Here is a 16402-nt window from a genome sequence, read left to right on the forward strand (position 1 = left end):
CATTTATATGTAGGTAACAATAAGTTGAATTGTGCCTCCTACAAAGATATGTTGGTGCCCTCATCCTCTGTACCTATGGATTTGACATTGTTTGGCTTCGGTAAGCCTGGTTGCCTGCATTGTGACATTCACAATGCTACACTTGAGTGGACTTAGCCTCAGATACAGACATCCTTGTTTAGTTGGTTTGATGAGACTAATGCCTTTGTTGTGACCAGACCCATTAATTGTCAGCTGATTGTCCCCCCTGATTTTTGGCAATGCTCTGAAGGGCTCCTTAGTTGATCCAGTTAAATGAGAGTCTCTTTGCAGAAGTTTTGAAGGCCAAGATTTGGACAGATTTTTATTTCCCTTACCTTAAGCAACCTCTTATTAGCTGTTACTTTCTATAATCTCTTTGGTTTTTATTGTTGTTTAAGTAGCTGGTCTACCATTTAGCTTGTTACTCCTACAAATCTATCTGTTTCTTCCCAATTGTTACTAACAGGATCAACATTACCTTGGACAGTATACTGTGACTTGACTCCCACCCCATCCAATGCCATCCCCGACACATACCCTGTTCCAGTGAATTCAGTTCCATTGGTGGGAGGAGGAACTTTGGAAACTTTCTTCTCTTTCTGTATAAGGTATCTGAGTTACGGTTCTGGGGTCAAAGTCAAACTATTATATTTTTGTTGAGCCAGAGTCTTGCTTTATGGGAAGACTGCTAGATATCAGTTCTCTTCTCAATTTGTGTCTCTCAGCTTGGAACCTTTGTCCTACATTGAGCTATGGTAAGAACAATCAAGGTTCCAGTATTCTCTGGATGTCATGTCTGAAGGAGCAAGGAGTAAACAGGCACAGGCCTTTTACAACATCCTCCTGGAATTCAGCCTTTACCATATGTAGCCAGGCAAGATGCTGTGCCATGTCTCTCCTGAGAGATACCAGGCCCAACGTACAGATGTTAGAAAAGAGCAGACTTGTTCTCGGTGGTGTTTCTATTACATTGAACTAAAAGGGAAAAAAATGAGAGAGCAGATCATGGTTCAAATGTAACAGATTCTTACAATTCTAGTAGAATTTAAGTATATTTTTGTAAACAAATTACTGTCCACTTATTTATTTCCTTAAGACAGCTACCAAAGACCTGAAATGATGATGTTTTTTAAATAATGCCTACCAGTCACTCCTGTTTCCCTGGGAAGCAGGTAGGCAAAGCACCTCTGGCCAGAGTTCTGAAAATAGACCCTTTCTTGTTTCTCTTTGTCTGTGGTGATTTGAATAAGAATTGCTCCCATAGGCTTATATATTCTAATGCTTTTCAGGAGTGGGTGGCACTCTTTGAAAGGATTAGAAGGATTAGGAGCTGTGGCCTTATTGGAGAAAGTATGTCACTGGGAGCGGGCTTTGAGCCCATGCAAAGCTCAGTGTCTCTCTCTTGGCCTGCAGATCAGGGTATAGCTCTCAACTACTGCTCCAGCACCATGTACATATACCACCATGCTTTCTGCCATGATGGTAATGGACTAAACCTCTGAACCTAGAGGAAGACCCCCAATTAAATGCTTTCTTTTATAGGAGTCATGGTATCTCTTCACAGCAAGAGAACAATGACTAGGAAGCTTCCGTACCATTTGGTAGCTCCTTCAGAATTGGGGCACAGCCATTTGAACCTATATCTACTCTGTGTCAGGACTTATGCTGCATCTCTTGTGAAATTTTACCTCTAAGCCCCTTGACTTACAAGCCAGATATATCAGTAGTCTGCAGTGAAAGATAATGAGGCCAAAGAGGTAAGTGATTTGACTGAAATCTTGCTGTTAATAAATGTTGTAGCCAAGACACCACAGACATCTCTCCTCACCTCCCTCTCTCAACCACAAGCAACTCATTCCACCATGTTGCCACTGTATCTCACTACCTGTCATGATGCTTGGCATACAGATATCAGATTGAGTGTGGGTAACAAAGACATAAGACATCAACAACTAACAACACACAGTTGCCCTTACCTCTGCCATGTATTTTGTTCACAGTGACAGATATAGCTTTATAGCAGCGTCCTCGGCTTTGCTAATGAGTCCTTTTGCCTTGATGATAATCTGATGTATAAGGATATTCTTAGTGCTAAATTTGTTCAACTAAGTCAGTGGGTATTTTATAGCTACAGAGTTTAGGAAATCTGAAACTTCTGAAAAATCCTTCACTTTGCGTTTGTTTTGGTGCTAGATTATGGTAGTGGTATGCATCCATGAGTCAGTCTCTCTCTCTCTCTCTCTCTCTCTCTCTCTCTCTCTCTCTCTCTCTGTGTGTGTGTGTGTGTGTGTGTGCATGTGCGCACATGCATGCAGGTGGTACTCTATGTCTGTATACTTTGGCAGTTTCATTGTTTTAGGTCAGCCATTTTTAATGTTATATTATTAAGAAACTCAGGTCAGATATATGTTAAGTACTGTGACTCTACCTGGGGCTACCTCTAGCAAATCGATCAATCTATCGCATAGTGTAGAAATTGAATTAGAACTTTCTTTCCCAAAGTAAACTTTAGCTTTTAAGTTTCTCTTTCTTCATCTCTCTTGTTTGGAATTAAATTTTTATTACCCCAGTAACGTGCATTTATTCTCCTTGTGAACAGTTCTAGGAATACATATTTATGTACCTGTCCCACATTGAAAAAAAGTCTGAAAAATATGTTCTGAACTTAATATCATGGTTACCTCTAGATATGGAAATGGGAAGAGTTTGCTGGTCAAAGAGAATGCTAGACTTTTCTGTAATGTTAAATATTTTATAGCAAGCATTACACTTCTATCTTTTGTGATCTTTCTGTGTAATGCCAACACATGCCAAGGTACAGATACCACATGTATATAAAGTAACTCCAGCCCAAACATCCTATTGAGGATCCTCATACCCCTCCTGAGGAGTCCTTAGCCCTTCTTACATTTTCCATCTTCAGTAAGAGAGATGGGGAATTATCATTCTTGCTTGTGTGACTACACAGTATACAATTTATATTAGCTTGGTCTGTTGCAGTTTATGGCAGTTTTATTGCTTAGATTGTCTGCCCAGTAAATAGCTTGATCACAAAGAGGCTGAGAAAGCTGAAGGGGAGCTTCCAAAGGCACATTCCATTATCAGTAGCTGAGTGGTTCCTTGTTTGGAGATTGGAGTTGAGAGTTTGTGGACCACGGGTCCGACGTAGCTCAATCTGCTCAGCAGCCGTCCATGCTGATTGCTGGGATAAGCTCAGTCACAGACCCTCATGTTATCTTGGCCATCTGTGGTACAAAGAGCAAGGTCTTGGTGGTTTCAATCCTGCAAGCATCCTAGTCTTATCATTTATTTCTAGTTCAGGGGCTGACAGACAAATAACCATTTCTTTTAAGTAAATCTCAGTTTCTGACTCCTTCTTCCACCCCTTCTTCTTCTCCCTTTTCTTCTAGAAGCCAAAGAAAATGACACATGAAACACATGAAAGAATCAAGTTCAGTGATCACCAGGGCACAGAAGTGGTATTCCATGATTGACTGAAACTTTCCTTTCCCTCTATTAAGAAAAGAATCCTTTGTTCTTATGACACTAATATACCCTCTTTCTCTTCTGCAAACTCCAGGGAACACCTCTCCCACGCCCATCGCCTTTGGCATGCTTGGGGATGCTCAGAGGTAAAAAGCCCTCTAGCTAAACAAAGATTTGACACAAGAATAAAGTGCCAACTGCTGTCCTAGTTATGGTGTGGCATTGTCTTAGGCCCAGGCAGTATTTCCTGAGAAGAATTTGAAAGGCAGTACTCTTAAGATGAAAGCACCCCAACAAATGCAAGATGGACAAGACTTGGACCCCTTGAGGACCAGAATCCCTCAGCCATTCCCATTGCATTCTTCCTTCAGAGAAGGACTGGCAGAAAGAAACAGCAGCTGGCAGAAGCCTTAGCACCTTCCATGTGAGAAGCCTATTGTAAAGAGCATCAGTAAGTTCCTGGAAGATAAGAAGGAACACTAAATAAAAACACTTTCTTGAGTGTCTGTTGTTTTCATCAAGACTTTCTCAGAAAAAAAAAAAAGCGGAGAAAACTGGACTAAACCCCTAACTAGTAAGGCTAGAAGCATCTTCAACATTTGGGGTAAGAAACCGGGGGTTATAGAACATCCCTCCATAGAATCAAGAATGGGTTCTTCTGCAAATGAATATCTCCTACCATGTTGATGTTTGTAGTCTGTCAACCTGATGCTGTCCTTCCATTAAGGACTGTGTTTTGTATTAGAAAGTCAGAGTTTGGCTAGATCTCAGCCAATTTAATCAAGTTCTTTTAGATTCCTTTAAAAAGGACTTGATTATAATTAATGTTCTTCCCAACCTTAGAACACTAGCTTTGATTCTAGATTTGATGGGGCTGACCCATACATCCCTTCCCTATGCATCCCCAAAACAGAATTGCTCTTGTTTTCTGGATTTTCCTAAAGTATATACTCTCCTAAAGTATAATGCTTAAGGCATCTCAATATAGAGACCTTATAAAAATGATGTTGTTTGGAAAATTCTATGTCCCTTAAAGCAAACCTTAAATACCCTGAGAGAAAAATGAATTGTCATTTTAGAATTTCTAGAAAAGCAAATACTCTTCCTCAAAACATCCCCCCACCAAACACAAAGGACTCCAAACACAAAGGCTCTCTTTGCCCCCATTTTGTCTCACATATATGCAGAGGCACTCAGAATGTTGGACTCAGACCGCTCACATGAGGCTCTTAGGCCTGAGTTGGATGCTCTGGTCTCTCTGAGATGTTGGAAGCTGCCAGGCTGAACATGAGTTGTTGAACTGAGAGTCACACCTTTAATCTGTTCATCTCTTTTAGGGTCAGAGTAGAAAGGTGCCTTCCAATCAATGGTACATGCCTGCACTTTTAAAGGAGACTGTGCCATCAAAGTAAAATGGCTTTCCAGATCCCTTCTCTATAAGTTTATCACTCAGGGGTCCTATTCCTCTTAATGTTCCCAGCTACCAATATGCTTCATGAAACTTGATGGGTGTTCAACACCTGTGGAACAAATGAATATACATTGTGCTGGTGGCCCCATGATAGAAATGAGATTAGCATATGAGACTCACTTTTCTGTCCTATCATTCAAGCTAGTGGTCTGCACAGCTTTGCACATTCAAACACACACACACACACACACACACACACACACACACACATACACACACACACGAAACTGAACATATGCTCACCAAAATGGCTTCCTGCCTATATTCAGTCTGGACAGCTATTTTTCTTCTGGTGACATGTTGACCTTTGGGTTGAATGGGCTGCAATTTTCATAGCTACAAACACTCTTTATTGTCCAGTAGATTGTCCAGTTTCCACTTTGGATGCCAGAACAGAGAGAGCCAACAGTGTTGCCTGGACTAAACAGAGACTAGCAGTGTGCAGCAAAAGGGGTCATGGGCTATAACCAGCCCCTTTGCTTTTCCAGCCAATTTGTGTAACATGTGAGAAATATATGGCTTCCATCCCTGATTGTGTAGTATGTGCTGGGGCTACTGGTATACCATTGTCCAGCAGAGTGCACAAGTGCAGCCTGCCCAGCATTCCACTTCACCACCTTTATTTTAAGTAACAGGCTGCAGGGCTGGCATTTCTCCTCTCTGTGGTTATTATCTGTTTCTTTTTGCAAAGCAAGACATTCCCGTGAAGGGCGTCGGGACTGTAAGGCAGGTCATAAAGGGTGACAAAGCAGAAAGAGTCGCCTGCAGTCTCCTCTGCCAGCAATTCTCTTGGCCTGGTTATTCATCCACGCAGAGGCGTCACAGGCCTCACTCTTAAATGGCTTCATTCATGATGATTGACTTAGGAGATATGCCTGAGCTTTTTGCAGAATGTTAAGCAGGGAAGAATTTTTCCCTCCTCTGAACCAGCTATGCTGGAAGGCCCCAGTTTCATAGGGTTGAGGTGAGGGACACCAGAGAGAAAAAAAAAACAAAACAGCCCTTTTCTGGAATGACTTCCTCAAATGAGAATAGCCAGCGAATAGAGATGATAATGAACACAGGAAGAGCTCCATCAAACTGAAATTGATGCTTTGGAAATGCAGGCATATTTCTCACTGATTCTGAGCAGCATTTAAATCCTTCAAATACTAGTGAAAGTTTGTCTGTGAGAGATTCTTTCATTTTTGTCTATTAATCCCTAGATTAGACATTAGCTATTGTTTATGACAAATTCTATATCAGGTGTGCTTATATGTTGCTTTGGAGACTATTGAATATGGCCCTGGCTTCCTAATGAAATTCTCAAAAACCTTGGTTTCAACCCTTCTGCCTTCATAGCAGAACCCCATCCACTGCCATTTGTCGAAATGGTCTCTTCCTCATTTGTCTGTTACTGTTGATGCCGAAACTTTTTGTCCTGTGGATGGCTTTGTGTATGTACATTTCCTGATGAAGAATTGTCTTAAGCTTCCCATTAACTCTTCAATGAGAGCCAAATTCTAACCTGGGTGTTAGCTAGATGGGTGAGAGTTCTTGATGTATAATCATGAAGACTTGAATTTGAATGCCTACTACCAATGTAAAAAGCCAGGTGACCATACATGCCTGTAACCTCCGTGCTATGAGACAGACACAGGAAGAACACAGGGGCTTGCTCGCCAGCAACCTACTCATTTCAGTAAGAGACCGTGCCTCAAAGAAAGTCAGATGGAGAATGATTGAACAGGACACCCTTTCTGTCTCCTGTATGTCTACACAGACATATGTATATACCCCTATACACACAGATGTTATACATATATACCCATGTACTAACTACATACACACACACACACACACACACACACACACACACACACACACACAGGAGGAAGGAGTGGGAGGGAGCGCTCTAAGTTTTCCCAGAGAACAGTTCTTTGGCACCATCTAGCCATTCTATTAGACTCTCCATGACCTCCCACTCTGGCTAAGCAGGTTCACTCCCTTTAACCAGTCCTCACACCTTCCCAGTTCAGTAGTCCTTTCTAACCCATGTCCCTATTCTTGAGATGCCTTCGCTTCCATTACTGCCTGTGACATCTCAGTTCATGCTGCAGAATTCTGAAGGCATTGATAACTCCTGCTTGGGAACTCCTTGTATTATGTGAGTAATTATCTTGCTTCCTCCCACTACAATATACAGCTTGAAGAGAAAGGAACATGCATACATTTCTATTATACATCTTCTTGAAGACACACAGATTTTCCTATTCACTAACTTTTAAAATAACTTTTAGGTGACAAGTAACTGTGTAAGAGATCAACATATCAGTTTATTGATTCTGGACATACTTCCCTTAACTAACAACATTAATTTGCCTAAGCTAATCAAAGCAAAGAATGTCACCTCTTAGTCACATAACCAAAAGGAAAGAAAAGCCAGTGTGTTATTAAGCTTTTTCCTAGTCACTGCATTTTAAGATAGTAGAGCATTAAACATTTTAACTGAAGGTCTGAGTTCTCTGATCCCAAGGAGCTCAAGGAGTACTGGGGTGAAATGAGTGGAAATCAGAAAATAGAGCAGCCAGAATATCCAAGAGGTTAGTGGCTCTTGGCTCAGGTGAACATTTTTTTAATTGCACAGTTGATTCAACCCTTAAAGGTCATAGACTATGAAACTTAGCTCTGTGCTTCGCACCAGTCAGAACATTAAAGGACTAATAAAATCCTGCTAGAAAAGGAAACTAGTTCTTATGGATTGTAAATACAGTATATTCTTTCCATCTAATCTACCAAAAAGAAAATTTTTCATTTCCTGATACTATTCTCAAAGGCAGTGGTCTCTAGAAAAATTCACTTTCTTGAATATTTTTGGAGAAACTCCTTCTGTTAATCATCCTAAATACTTGGAAAAAAATGCTTCTGGAAAACTCAAAACTAGATCCTGAAGCCAGGGCCATTCTAGAAGCTGAAAAGGAATTTATTCATGTTCCAAGTAATGAACCAGGTTCTTGAAGAAATAGCTTTAAAATGGCTTCCCTGTAAATTGAACTTTTATTCATAATCCCATCTCTGTTAGAATTACACCAAGCATTCTGATACCTGGCAGTGACTGGGAATATTCAGAGAGATCTCTATGCCCATCCCATCTTCCAGGCTTTTCTCCTTTGCCATCTTTAGTCCTCTGATCCTAGATCAATAGATTCTTCATAAGACAATTCCAATAAGACTGATGGATGGATGGATGGATGGATGGATGGATGGATGGATGGATGGATGGACCAATGGATGGATCGATGGATGGACCGACAGACAGACATATGATAAATAATTGATTGATAGATTGATGATAGATAGATAGGTAGGTAGGTAGGTAGGTAGGTAGGTAGATAGATAGATAGATAGATAGATAGATAGATAGATAGATAGATAGATAATACAAAAATTATGTGTTCGCATGACTATATGTGGTTAGCAATTTAGAGAACCAAGTAAAATCAATGGTGTAATTCAGTTGGGGACCAATAATCTGAAAAACAGGAGCCCCTAAGGTCACAAAAGGGGGTGTCTCCAAGAAAGAAGGATCAAGGAATTATCCCCCTTCTACCTTTTTGCTCTGTTTGGACCTTAGGACTACAGGGCAGACTGCTACATTGGTGTGGACAGAACTTTACTCTGTCTGCTGAGTAAATTAGGCATTAGTGCTGATCTCTGTCAGAGACCCTCTCACAGTCACAGTAGGAATTACATTTTACCAGCTCCCTGGGCATCCTGGCCCTTTGCACCAGTCAAACTGACACATGAAATTGGCGCTTTATGCCTTGAGAGAACAGCTCTGGTGGGGAACCTTCCCATTCTAAAGTAACCCTTTGCCCACTTCTCTAGAGCAATAATCTAAGAATCTAGTCAGGAAGATTAGAGATGAGAGGAAATCCCACAACTAATGACAAGAACCTCTTTTAAAAAGACTAGGTGACCAGTAAGGCTTTAGCTGAAGAAACTGGAATTACAAATATTTTACATTTGGGCTATAGTGGTTTTGAATGGCAACTGAACTTACTAACCATTTATTTTTGCTTGTTCAGCCTCTGGTTTCTTCTTTCAGATAGGAACAGAAATACCCCCTAGATTGCTTGCTTTTTTATTGAATGTGACTAAACTCCTGATAAGAAACAACTTAAGGGTCTTGGTTGACCTTACACTTTGAGAGGACATAGTCATCGTGATGTGGCAGGAGTGAGATGGCTGGTCATGCTGCATCTGCAGTCAGGAAGCAGAGCTACAGACAGGCATTGGGACTGGGATATAAAATCTTACACACACACATGCGCGCGCACACATACACACACACATACACACAGACACACACACTTACACACATACACACACACAGACACACACAGACACACACATACACACAGACACACACACTTACACACATACACACACATACACACACAGACACACACACAGACACACACACATACACACACATACACACACATACACACACATACACACACACAGACACACACACACAGACACACACACATACAAACATACATACACACACACACACACACACACACACACACACACACACACAGCTTTCAGTGAGGCTCCACAACAACCGTTAAAAGTGGTACTGCTTAGATATCCGGTATTCAAATACATGAGCCCATAGGAGACATATTATACTCAAACCACAACATCTCTTTTGGATGCCTTTTTGAGATAACTGGGTGATAATATAGATGTCTGTGTTTACCCTGCACCACTGCTGTCTGGTGCTGGGCTTGAGCGAGGCTCATATACACCGCTCATAGGATGGGAAAATGAGGCCTAGGATATGGGAGGCAGAAGCTGGGGTTCCCTGGGGGACTGGGAGTGGGGGTGGGACTTCCAAACTCTAGGACATCCAGGTGCCTCGGGGTCATGGGAGTTGGGAACAGAGTTGGGGGCCCACAGGCTGAGGACGATGATGAGTCAGGGGCTGGGGGAATGGGTAACTCCAGTTTAGCTTATCAACAAAGGTCCTTAGCTTAGCTTGTCTGGGAGTGCAGATGGGCTTTCTGTGGGAGACTTAGGCAAAATGAGGCTCTGTAGGCCAAGACTTTCTCCACGCTCCCCATTGTGGTTCTTGAAAGAGACAGTCCTTGATTCCAAACTGTTTATTGATTGTTCATCGTGGAAAATGGGTGCACACCACCTCCTAAGGGTAGACCAGAGATTAAATATCTTTTGTAGGGAGGAGTGTCCGGGAAGGGAAACTTATTGGCTAAACCCTCAGGGTCTCTAGATTCCTCATTAACAGGGAGAACTCGTTCTGGGCTACTTGACCACAGGCCACATTTCCTATGTGGGAAGTGTGGCACATTTTCCAGGTCAGTGATCTGGTACGGAGCAGGGAGCCGCCTACCATCTCAGGTGAGTGCCAAGGTGCTGGGGACTCCAAACCTGCTCAATCTTACCAAGTTTCTTGAGGTCCACTCTCCCACAGATATCTGTCTGTCTGTCTGTTTGCTTGCTTGCTTGCTTGTTTCTTCCACTATCCCTCAGAAGTCATTCAAATTCTGGACCATGGCATTCTGGGTGGCCACCTGTTAGAAACAGGAAATCTTAACTGGGTATGGAAGAATGTAGGGTGTGTGTGTGTGTGTGTGTGTGTGTGTGTGTGTGTGTGTGTGTGTGTCCTGTGTATCCATACATGCACAAGTGTTTTTGACCATGCAGCACTCTCTGAAGTGACTACAAGTTTTATGACCAGCCTTCTTGGACACACTTTCTGGAATATGACAGTTTGAGGATCCCAATTATAGACTCCTGTCTCTAAACAGACTGGAAAGCATAAAGACAAGCCTCACAAACACTGTCTCATTAGTTCAGTAAAACCTTGCTAATTTACCCTAATTGTGGGGAAGAATCATTTGCATTCAGGAAGTGTCTGGAAGGGCCCTGCTTTAATAAATAGACAGGACTTACTTGTAATTAGCAGTGTCACTAGCACACAAACAATCAATGTGCTTATGTCCTTAAAAACAGTTTGTTCTCGTAAGTAGCGTGCACGTTCTGAGTGTCATCTTGAAGCTACTAATGTGACGAATAATCCTAGAGCCTGGGTCTTTTATTTTCTTATTTTCAAATAAGCAACAATACAAAAATAAAAAGCAAAATACGGGCCAGGGAATTAAGCTGAGATCTATTTGCAGAGAGAGGGAGAGCATGAAAGCAAGGCGGAGGGTTTGAACAAATGGAAGTCTGAAAGGACTTAAATTCTAATCCTGGCCCAGTCTCAGGCTGTAAAGTCACCCTGTCATTCTGAGTCTTTCCCTCATCTTTTAAAAGAAAATGTTGAGCTAAATGGTCTCCCAGTGTTTATAAGTTCTATGGGCTCAGAACCCTTAAGAGCTAATCCAATTCAACGTCCCCGATTTAAATGCAATCTTCTCTTCAGATGTGCAGCCAACAGCAACCATGGGGAGAAGGCACTGAGGGGAGTCAGACACATCAGTTGCTTCCCTCATTACTGTGGCAAAGTACCCGTCGGAAGCAGTTAAGAGAGGAAGGATTTATTTTAGCTCATGGTTTGAGAAGGAACAGTTTATCATGGCAGAGAATCAAGGTGAAGTTCAGGATGGCGGGATTGTATAGTCTGGACTCCTTACATCTCAGTGAACCAGAGAGCAGAGACATCAAGGCTTAAAATGGGGCTAGACTCTAACCTTCAAGGCCTGCCCCCTAGTAACCTTTCTATCAGCGAGGCTTCAACTTTTAAAGCTCCCCTAGGCTCCCCCAAAACAACCTCAAGAGCTAGTGACCAATGGTTTAAACACATCTGTGGGAGGACATTTTATACACAAACCACGCCCCAGACATATGTAATGGGATAGAGAGAAAGGACTGAGAAGTCCAGGTTCCAAGGTCAAAATAAGTCAGTGGTCACTGTGGCAGCAAGAAACCCCCTAAGAATCAAGGACACAGTTAAGAATCTTCGCAAAAAAAACCTCAAATCTCAGCCAAAGCGTCATCCAAGAACATGAAGGTTGCTGGGAGGCGTGGACACTGGCCACAGGGGCTGCTCCTGGTGGTGGTAATTAGCAGTGTGGAATGTAAGGACTCATTGGAGGAGGTCAAGGGGACCCTGAGTCTGGGAAGATTTCCTGTCTTCCAGAAGAAGAATAACAGCCAAGTAATAGAGACTAGCTGATTGGCTAAAGCACCACATGGGGGGCATCCAGGTAGGAAGGGAATCCAAGGAGTGGGCACTTGCTTTATTGTAGTTTGCACTTCAGAGATGGGAAAGCCACAGCAGGGAAGAATAAGGTAAGTGAAGGAGACACAAAGGTGTCCTTGATAGTACGCCGCTCCAGAAAGTAGACATGTTCACTCCTGTGTCCTCTAAACTACCACTTACTTTTTCCCCCTTTCTGTCCCTGATATGAACAGCAAGGGGCTGCATCACTTTTGAGTCTATTTTCCAGCCATAGCGCATGTGTCCTAGACTACTGTTTACTTTTATTTTCCCTCCTCTACTGTCTTGGTGGAGAGCTTCTGGACCCACGCAGGCTCCGAGTGGACACGGGAGCCATGGCAGAGATCTCAGAGAGGACTGTCCGCCTCCACAGTGCTTCTCTTCTTGGTCTGCAGTTCACAAAACCAAATATCCTCCTTGCCTACCCTCTCTCCATAAGAACAGGAAGAAGCGGAAAGATAAAACATGATGGCCAGCGTCACTAAAGCATATGACAATTAGATAGTTTCTCGAATCAGAATAGCAGCATTGCTTCTTTTAGAAGGAGAGAGGGTTTTTATGAGATCCTATATTTGAGCTTTTCCTCTAGAGAATGCCAGACTTTGAGATAAGAAAACACTCATTAGCTGAAGATAGATGGTAAGGAAAAAGTTGTCTTCTACTAATGAGAGAGACAAAGACACACAGAGTGAGAAATACAGAGAGGGAAACACACACACACACACACACACACACACACACATATTTATATACATACACAGAAAGACAGACAGACAGACAGACAGACAGACAGACAGACAGGGGAGATCATACTCTATTCACAGTAGATGCTGAGTTCCAATGCTCTTCCCAGCTCGCTCCTATCCTGGAGTTCTGGAGTAAGACTTCCCTGGGTACAATTTTTTGGGAACTTCCCAGCATCCCTCCTTATTCTTGCTCACTCTTCTCCCATGACCTTGTTTATCATTTTATGCCTTTAGTCCTGAGGGCCTCTAGAGTTGCTTGAACATTTTTAAGACCACCCCTCTTGGGAATGGCCCTTGTTTGGTTCCCTGAGGTGAATTGGAAGAACACAAGGTGCCAGGTGAAGTGGAGAACGTGAAACTCAAAGTCAAGGCCATGAGCCAGCAGGAAGAAGACTGAGCTGTGGGAATATGGAGCAGAAAATGCTGCTGGATTATACGGGAAGTGAGCTGGATTATTGACCCAAAGCATAGGAGAACCAAGGCTCAAGGAAAGTCCCAGACATACTCCAACACTTCATATATAAAAACAGTCCCAGGGACTCCAAGGATCTTGTCTGGTTCTGTGTGGGAGAGGGCAGAGGTTTTGAAGTTAGGCACAGGTAGGTCCTATGACTATTACTATCCGTGTGATCTTGAGCCTGACACTGAACTGTCTTGATTCTCTGTTTTCCCACACCAGTTAATCCACATAATATGGTGCCAGTAAAAAAAATAAGTGTCTTTAACAAGCTTAATGTAATGTCTACCACTTAATACAAGCTCAATTAAAGTCACTGGGACGAGCAATGATGTTAGGAAATGCAGGTCTCAGGATTTCTCACCTGGAGAAGACAAATTCCATGCAAAAGAGTTATTAATGGCTAAACTGACTTGTTGATGGTTAAACTGATAGGCAATGTGCTCTGTTAAGACTAAGAAGATACAGGGCTACTTCATATCAGAAAGTTCTAGGCAATTCAGAGTATTTGCTGGCAAGCTGAAAGACATTTATATCCACTGAAGAATAAGGACAGGCTCCAAGTAATGTACATAGTTGTCACTCAAAGTAAGATGTGCCACAATGGGGACAGTCGATAATAAGCAAATGCAGTCATGAGGCACGCAATGAGAGCCAGAAACACTACCTCCAGATCACCATTCAGGCCAGTTTTTTCCTGAAGGTGTTGACTGTTTTAGTTTCCTAGTCTGAGACTTGTATGAATTGGAGTCCTCTCTGTTCCATGGAGGCTCTGCAACAAGGCGAGCACAGGGAGTGATTCCCAACCTTCTATTCAGAGCTGTGAAGCCTCCGAGCCCAAGAAGGCGGCTAGCGGTAGTTCAGCTCGGAGCTTCATAGACTCCCATTCCCTCTCAATTCCTATGGAGCCCCTATGCAAAGGGGTTCCCCAAAAGAAGAAATGGAAAGCTATCGAGAGGGGGTATGAGAGGACAGGCTCAGGGACATGCAGGACAGCACACTCGATGGAATGCTGCATTCCTCTGGCCTTTGCTATGGAAGGCTACCCCAGCCTTCCCAGCACCTCATCTTGTGGTCGACTTGTCCCAAGGTCGCGCTCATCAGTGATTGGGATGGAGAAGTGTCACTCTGGGCTTTGTTGGCTCTGCAATTTTTCAAATGCTTTGCTTATGATACAATCACAGCTCCTGGCTCTGATTATTGGAATCATCAGCATCATCTATTAATGGGCTCTGAGCTCCTCTGGGTATATAGCATTGTACAAGATGCTAAAAGGTACCAAATGCAGGAGAGAGAGAGAGAAAGAGAGAGAGAGAGAGAGAGAGAGAGAGAGAGAGAGAGAGAGAGAAAGAGAGAGAGAGAGAGACAGAGAGACACAGAGACACAGAGAGAGAGACAGAGAGAGAGACAGAGAGACAGAGAGACAGAGAGAAAGAGAGAGACAGAGAGAGGTGGGGAAGAAGGGAGGGAGAGAGAGAGGAGAAAGGGGCAGAAAGTAGACCAGACCAGGCATCATTCTGAGGAGCAATATATAAATTGGCCTGAGTCTATTTGTGGGAACAAGTCTTAAAGGGCCAGGGCCTGCTAAATTCCGGAAGAACATTAATTATACCGGGTTTCTTTTATCCCTCTTGTCTACATCACTTCAACTCGCTATTTTTAACCCAAAGTATTTGAACCTCCATTAGTTTTCCCTTTATCTCTTTTGTTAAGTAAACTCTCTCCCCAGCGTGGCTGTCTGCAGGGTGGGAAAAATTTAGCAGTTAGAACAAGATAAATTGGTAAGAGAGGGCCTGCTTCCAAATTGGTCAGATCTTGCTGTGTTTGCACACTGGCACCTGCGTACCTGACGTTCCTGTTCCACAGAGTTGGGGAGACACGCTCTGCTGAAACTGTCCGTCACCTCAGCGTGAAATGTGCTCAACCCTCTGCAGAGCTCCAAACAGCTGTTCTCCCTCTTTCCACGCATGTGCCGTTGAGCCGAAGGTAGGAGACAGCATGCCAAAAACGTCTTGGTTTCCACCAAAGACATATTGTAGGTGAGAAGGCAGACGGCTGCTGCTGTATTGAAAAGATGCTCATCAGTCTCTGAGAGGAAGAGATATGAAAGGTTCAAATGACCCCTTCAGGGTTCCTCCATCGAACCAGACCTGAAGCTCTGCTTCTCATTAATCTTTAATGAACAACAAAGAAAATGTGTCGCTGGCTAATTATTGTGTAGGGTGGCAGATGCTTCTCAAGGAAGAGTCCCCAGGAGAGCCACATCATTTAAAGGGACACTGTCAAAAACAAAAGTCCTGTTTTGAAACTTATTCCCAGGCTTGTAACATTATGTCTTTCTTTTAAGCTTTAATTAACTCTCCTTCCAACACTTCTATCATTTTTTTTCTTTCTGTGACATTTGAACTTTAGAAGTTTGGATCCATCCGGCAACAGGACCTCAAATTCATTCCCTACACCCCCCAAAATTGTTCTTCTCTCCTCCCTAGAGTTCAGCGGAAGGACTTATGTATGCTTCCTTCGTGTCATAGCACCTCCTGGGATATCGTTCTCTGACTCTACTCATTTTTTTTTCATTTTTCCTCAAAATTCCATTCCATGAGGAGCTGGACTCTGACTTTGTGCTCAGCATTTAGCCTCAAAGTGAAAATCCATTATATGTCCCGGAGCTGTTACAACATTTGGCACTCACTACACTACTGAATTCAGTGAAGTTGCTGGTATAAGTTTCCTAGACTCCCTTGCTTCTTATTTCACACTCCTTGGGATGGCTAATTTCAGTGGTCAACTTGACCAGCTAGCTTACAAGACAACTGATGGCAGTAGTGAGACACACCTTTTGGTGTGTTTGTAAAAGGATTTCCTGTGAGGTTTACCTGAAGCGAGAAGACCTCCTTGGATGTGGGCAGAATCATCCAAGGGTTGGGATCCTGGACTGAATATACAGGGAGAAAGGAAGAAAACAACTGAGGACTAGCAATCATCTC

At 42.9% G+C, this 16402-nt stretch overlaps 1 protein-coding gene and 1 long non-coding RNA gene across 3 annotated transcripts in view; one reads left to right on the forward strand and one right to left on the reverse strand.

Annotated features, from left to right (window-relative positions):
• The window catches only part of Alk (ALK receptor tyrosine kinase), a 719717-nt gene that overhangs the window by 499245 nt on the left and 204070 nt on the right, over nt 1–16402 (forward strand). The gene's annotated exons all lie outside the window — the stretch shown is intronic.
• Nucleotides 2565–15678, reverse strand: LOC108351180 (uncharacterized). The gene is made up of 3 exons (XR_015622860.1): nt 15262–15678; nt 10432–10560; nt 2565–3266 (listed from the first exon to the last, which is right to left on the reverse strand). It is a non-coding gene; the product is annotated as an uncharacterized LOC108351180 (long non-coding RNA).

Source organism: Rattus norvegicus, chromosome 6, assembly GCF_021556685.1.
Source record: "Rattus norvegicus strain SHRSP/BbbUtx chromosome 6, alternate assembly SHRSP_T2T, whole genome shotgun sequence".
NCBI lineage: Eukaryota > Metazoa > Chordata > Mammalia > Rodentia > Muridae > Rattus > Rattus norvegicus.